The following is a 6,715-nucleotide window of genomic DNA, read 5'->3' as shown; positions in this document are numbered from 1 at the left end:
AGGCTCAAAGACATCAGCTAGCGAATATGGAGCCAGGAGCTGATATTCAAGTTCCCTGTACTCCAAATTCAAAAATCCTGGGGTTCTGAGATTTTCAAGGTCCTGTTTTATTAATTCTAAAAATCTATAACATAATAATGTCATAAATTTAAGGTACTCTATTTCTAACACTCCGTGATTCTGTGGGACTTAGAGTCTATAATTTGAGGCTAAATCTAAGGATCTAAGACTGTTGCTTTAAGATTCTGTGTCTAATATTTTATAGAAAATGCAGGGAGTTATTAAAAACCAAACAGCATGAGATAGGAAAACTCTTCCTTACCTCCCCTCAAAGAGAGGCCAGGCTGTTTCCGCAAGTCTGAGCTGTCTTTCTCCACCACTTGGTCCTGGAGGCAGACAGGGGAAGCCAGAAAACCTTGCTATTTTGGGCCGGTTAATCTGAGATGCCCCCATGGGGAATGGTTGGAAGCTAATATTTGGGGCAGAAAGTGGCTGATCCAGAAAGAAGAGGGGACTGCTGGGGAATTTTCCCAGAGTTGAGGCATCAGAGCCTTCTCCCTTTGCACCCTTGCAGTACCCAGGAGGGAAAGGAAGGACGACCCCACCGCCCAGTTGCCAGGCCCTTCTGCTGTTTTCCTTCTAGGGTTTATTCTGATTGAAGGAGTCTTCCCTAGTCCCTAGCGAATGTGGCTTTGGATCCCCAGGGTTCATCTACCCACTTTAGGCAGAGGCAGGTCTCCTTGCCCCCAACTCCAAGGACTTTTGTTGTTCTGAGAGTGAGTTTCTGAATGGCACCATAGCCCGAGACCGAGATGTTCCCCTCTCACCCTCACTCCTGCCCTCCCCAGTGGCCTGGGGCAAATGACAGCCTCTCCCTGCCTGTTTCCATGAAACAGAGCTGGTGATGGTCCTGCCTACTTCCTAAGGTGAGTGAAAAAAGTGTCTAAAGTATCCGAATGTGTGAGGCAGACAGGTGGTGCTCAGGAGGGTCAGGGTGGCTATTGCATCATTATTGTCTCGCCTTGTCTACCCAGGGACTGTTGGACGGGGCCCAAAACTCTCCCAGCCTGAGCCCTGACTCCTCCTCCCCTTCTCAGCCGCTGGGGTCCCTCCTCTGAAGGCCTCTGCTCTTTCCTCATGTGTGTCTCCTGCCCGGAAGACACTTCCTGTGACCCCTCCCGCAGACCCTTACTTCCCCGATGACTCCTCCGCCCAGATCTCCCTGCTCCCTGGGTCTCCAGCATCTGCTCTGGGCTCCCAGTACCTGGCCCAGTGCCCCTCCTATCTCCTACCACCCAGCGCTAGAATTGTTCTCCATAGCCTTTACCATCTCGTTCCTGGTCCCAGAGCCCTCTCTGCAGTGTGGGCAATCCTGAGCAGTAGGGACAGGTGAGTACAGAGCGCTTCCTGGGCTGGCCGCTGCCTCACTGTCTGTAAGGCGGGTGTGATGACTCTGTGGGCCTTGTCCCGGACAGCGGAGATGCCGGCCTGCCTGGCCATAGCCCAGGAGTAGGGCTGGGAAGGCAGGGGACTCGCGTATTAAACCTAACACTCTGGCGCCTAGCTCCTTGGGAACCAACATGGCTGGGGTCTGTGCAGCCAGGTCCGAGGCTGAGGGAGGCGGAGCAGGGCCTTGGAACCCAAGCCGGGCGGGGTCAGAGCGCATCTGTAGGCAGAGACTGAGACCAGCTTTGTCCATCAGGTGGGCGTCACCGCGCGGCAGTCCCGGCTTCGGCCTGCAGATGGCGCTGTGCGCTATCACAAGTGCAGAGGGTGAGACCTGTGCGCCCGGAGTTGGGGCGGGGCCTAGGCAGGGGTCTGGAAGGAGAGGAAAGGAAGACAAATGGAAGCAAAGAGGACTGTAAGAGAGGAGAGAGGAGAGAGATGGACTACTGGGGCGGGGGCGGGGGCTTGGGCGGGGGCGGCAGAGAGACACAGAGAGAGACAGAGGGAAAGTGAGTACGCCTCCTTCCCTCAGCAGGTTGGAATGGCCCAGCCCGGGCCAGAACAGCACAACCAGCTCTCCCTCCCTCCCTCCGTGACCTGTGAACCTGCCTTGTCTTTTGTTGATTTTTTGCCCTGTCTTTCTTCACCTCCTGCTTTACTCACGCCTTCCCCCCTGCACGCCCCCCCCCCCCGCCAGGGGAGCTGTCTGCCACTTCCTAGGGTGCCAGCTCCTCTCTGCCCAAGCTTGGCCTGCATCGGCTTCCTAGTTCCATTGACAACTTCCTTGCCTCCTCTTTCGACCTTCAGGTCTCAGCCTAAACAACACTTTCGCCCAGAAATCTTCCCTGACCTTGTCCCGGGCAGTGGCTGCCCTGGCCTCGTGGGGCTGTGAGTGAGTCCTGGTTTCCCAGCCATACCTGCAGCCCCTGAGAACAGGGACTGGACGCGCTTCTGTCCCGGGCATGGCTAGGCATGGCCAGGATGCACAGGCACAGGTGGGAGGGAGTAGAGGAGTGTGTGATGCCCTGAGGGCTCCGGGGGTGAGAAGGATGTGGGATCAGAAGTAGGGAGAGATAAGTTCACAGGCAGAGAGGAAACCAAGCCTCTTGTGGGGCAAGCAGGGGCCTCAGCCTCAGCACTGTCCGCTGTGTGGGGAGGGGACAGAAGACAGACGTGTTCTCAAGGACTCCTTGAGTCAGGAGGGACAGAGCCTGCTGGGCTGCAGTGGGAGCAGGGTTAGTGGAAGGACCCAGGCTTCTGTCTAGGACAGCGGTCCCAACCCCTGGTTACCAAGGACCAGTGCCAGTTCTTACCCCCACTCCCCCTTTCCCCCCTTTCCACCTCCACCCCCAGTTGATGGAAGCATTGGAAATTGACTTCCACAAAAATGATTTCTGGAGCTAAAAGTCAGGGACCACTGCTCTAGGATGCTATTGGAGGGGAAGTTGGGGGCTTCAAGAGGGATCAAAGAACCAGGTGCTGCCCTTGTCCCTTCTGCTCCTCTCCCTTCAGATTGACTGTCTCTTCTCTCAACTTTACCCACAGCCAGGAGCTTCAGAGCTTTGGATAAGCAGCCTACAAGCACTTGCCAAACCCCAGTGTGTACACACACACACACACACACACACACACACACACACACTCATTAGGAGAAAGGGACCAGAATCTGCAGGGTTTTACTGACTAATGTCATCTCATAGAGCAACCCAGGAGCAGCAACAACTCCCCCCAGCTCTAGGAAGTCGACCTGGCTGTTCTGGGCTGATGCTGGCACCAATAAGAGCCCATTTTTGTCTCTCATAACAACCCTACTTTTCCAGCAAAGCTCTCTCCCAGAAGAGGCAAGGTGCTGGAACTACAGTGTACTTGTTTCACCACCAGCTCCTTCAGGAAGCCTTTCTTGATTGCTGAGCCCAGATTATGAATCCCTTTAGTAAAGGCTGGTCACCTATGCTTTGCCTGTCACACAGTACCGCTGGTTTGTGCTTATCTGTCTTATCTCTTCCCACTGGACCTTGGACTTCTTGAAGTTTGGTACTGTGAATTGCACTTGAATCCTCAGAGGCTTGGACAGGTGCTAAGTGAATGCTTGGATGGGGCTAAGCATTAGTTGAATGAAGAAAGAAGCCAGTGACCATTATCCCCACCTACCTCTGAACCTCAAGTTGCTCCTCCACCAGATGGCATCCTTCTGAACCACCCCTCCTTGCCTGCCTAAGTCTACCCGAGGGCCAGCAGTCACTGGAGTTAGCCACAAACTCCCAGCTCTGTCTTTTTCTAGCTGTGTGGCCTTCAGGAAGTTCATCTCGCCTCTTTGGGTTTTTTTTTCAGCTCATTTTAGACAGTTTGCAAGCCAAGGCAGAGCAATTTAATAAACTATTTAATAAACTCCCTGGCAGAGGCAGAAAGGCGTCTGTGCAGAGGGGGGCATAAAGGGGAGGCAGGGAGCTGCAATTACAGCTGCAGAGTGACAGAGGCTGTCAGCAGGCGCCTGCTAGGTAGAACATGACATCTGGACCTCATTCTTCGTGGCAGTGACATAGAGAGGGCCACAGAACAGGCAAGGGGGTTGCTGAGCCTTGCAGTGCTTGGGGGATGGGGATTTTGGAGGAAAGCAGGGTGGAGAGGGCTCTGCCTGGCCCCTAGGAAGGCAGATTGTCAAGGGGATGGAAGAGGGACCGTTTCCTGTGTGGAGTAACTGATACCTCCTCTGCCTGGTTTTCATTAAGCCCAGCCCTGCCTGCCTCCCTACTGCAAAGCACACTGGGAAATGGGGGCAGGGCAATCCATGCATCCTTCACTGTTGTTGATGTTATCTGTGGGGCCCCTGGCCCTGGCTAGATGGCGTGGGCAAGACTTTATGCCTCCCTCAAACCTGCCTGGGCAGTATTTATCTCCTCATTTTGTAGACAGGGCTCTGGGACTCTTTCCATCCATCAACGCCCCAGATTCTGTTCCCGCCTCTGCCATGACCTTGTAGAGGCACCGTGGGCGAGTCTTCTGCCCGCTCCGAAGCCCTTTGTTGGCCTGATGATGGTGGGCGCTGCATCTTGCAGATGTTGGCAGGCCCCTCTGCCCTGTCTGGGCAGTCTGTAGGGCCTACCCTCCCTCCCTTCCTTCCCATGATTTGTGGTTATGGTCCTTGGAGAAGCCCCCAAGTAAATATTAATAATGTGCCTTTATGTACATTGGCTGAGAGAGAGAATGAATCATTTCCTGCTTCCCTCCTGGGCTCAGAATCTTAACTAAAGAATATGCTGGGTCTTTGGGCAGCTGCAAAAGGTCTGGTGGAGGGAGCTGAGGCAGAACATAGATCACTGCCTGCTGCCCACCTGGCGCTGAGATCCTGCCCCTCCAAAGCTGTGCCTGGATTCCCTGTTAGCACGGAAAACACAGGACCAAAGCGCTTGTTTCCAAGTTGTACCTCTGGTATGGTGCAGTGGTGGCCACATCTATGGCTTCCTTCCCTTTCTGGATCTTAGTGGGCCTGGGAGAAGTACCCATCCTGCAAGCTAGACTAGCCACTTTCACAAGGCAACCTCATTCCTCACCAGTGTCCAATAAGCTCCAAAGTGCCAGAGTCTGCATGGAAGGAGAACAGGAGACCTAGGAAGGAAAACATCAATCAAACTCCAAGTTGCCAAGAGGACACAGAAAAAGGCAGATAGGTGGGAACTGTAAGCCAGGATTTGGGCACTGGGTCGCCATTTGGAATGCTATTGTCACACCTGTTGTTTCATTGGATGTCACAACAAGCCTCTGGGCTGCAAAGTACCAGCCATTCATGCAGATGAAGAAACAGGCTCATTAGAGACCTCCAAAGGCCCCAATACAAGTGAAGGAAGAAAGGAGAGGAGCCCAGAGCCAACACTACATCCTATTCTTCCATCCTCGCCAGGATCTGGAACCAGGGTCCAGGTCTGTCTGGATCCATTTCATGTCTCCGCACCCCTCATCCCTGGAGGGGACCGAGCACCGGGTGATACTCCCTTGACAGGAACACAGCCTCCAAGATCCAGTCAGAGGTCGAGGCAGGACGGGAGGCAGGCTCCCGTGCTGAGATTCGAGGAGGCTCCCGAAGAGGCACCTTAGTTCCTGTGGAGCAGCCACTGCTTGCAGTCTCTCAATCACTGTTTTCAGGCTTCATCATGATCCATTTCTGCAGAACAACCATTTCCGCTGTGAGATGCGTTCAGAGCGGCCGTCAGGGGCAGGCCCAGAAGCAAAGGGCCAAGGAGGATCAATATGGAGTTTTCCGAGGTGTAGACAGCTCAGCTATGCAGAGGAAACTGGGGAACAGTTGGGGAGAAGGTTTAGCTGGTGTGTGTTGAGCATCTACTATGTGCTGGGCTCTTCACCTGCTGAAATTTATGTAATCTTCACTGAAACAACTCCATGACAAGGTACTTATTTTTATTCCTTTTAACAGAATAAGAAACAAGTCCAGAGAAATTAAGCAGGACACACATGTGCACAAAGCTGCTAAGTGGAAGGCTGAAGTTTCCAGCCAGATTTTCTAATGCCAACAGAAAGAGTTCACTGAAATGAAAGCAGATAGAAAACACTTTTACTGAGTCCTTCCTAGGACTCAGTAGGTGCCAGGAGGTTCCTGGGAGGTCAGTAGATCCAGTAGGTCAGTAGGTTCCTAGGAGCCAGTAGGTTTGTGTTATAGTTCTATTCTAATCTCAAACATTCACAGTAAAGTCATTATTCCTGTCTCCATTTTACAGAAGAGGAAACTGAGGCTCAGAGAGAGGAGTCAATGGCCTGGAGTCTCACAGCCTAGAAATGTAGAACCAAGAATTTAAACTTGAAAATCATCATTCTTTTGCATTATTTTGGTGAGAGAAGAAGACAGGAGCCCACCCCCCGCTTAAAAAAAATAAACCCAAAAAGCAGTGATGATTCATGGCAAGATGGCAGCTCCTCCCAGGACTTTGGCAGTTAAGGTGGCTCTCGAGTATTTGCAGCTGTTGACTGAGAGCACCTGTGGGTGCTGGCTGAGAGCCTTGGCCACTGTGTTCTTAGAGGAATGAGGCAGGTGGCTATGGAGATGCAGGTGTATGGTGCTTGTGACAGATGGGAAGGAAGCCTGAGATGTAAAACAAGGTCTGGTAGGAAACAGTGGAGGGGAAGTGAGAGGCACATGTCTTTAGGGGCAAGCTAGAGTGGGGCATGCTGGGAGTATGCAGAGAACTGTGGGAAGGGGGCTTCAAATGCCAAGCCTACTGGCTTGGAGACCTCTGGGTCTTGGCTCAGGAGTCATGGA

Source organism: Heterocephalus glaber, unplaced genomic scaffold (assembly GCF_053883595.1).
Source record: "Heterocephalus glaber isolate CG9 unplaced genomic scaffold, H.glaber_assembly_v1.0 deba00001452, whole genome shotgun sequence".
Lineage (NCBI taxonomy): Eukaryota > Metazoa > Chordata > Mammalia > Rodentia > Bathyergidae > Heterocephalus > Heterocephalus glaber.
The sequence above is the reverse complement of the archived record's forward strand: the minus strand, read 5'-3'. Positions refer to the sequence as shown.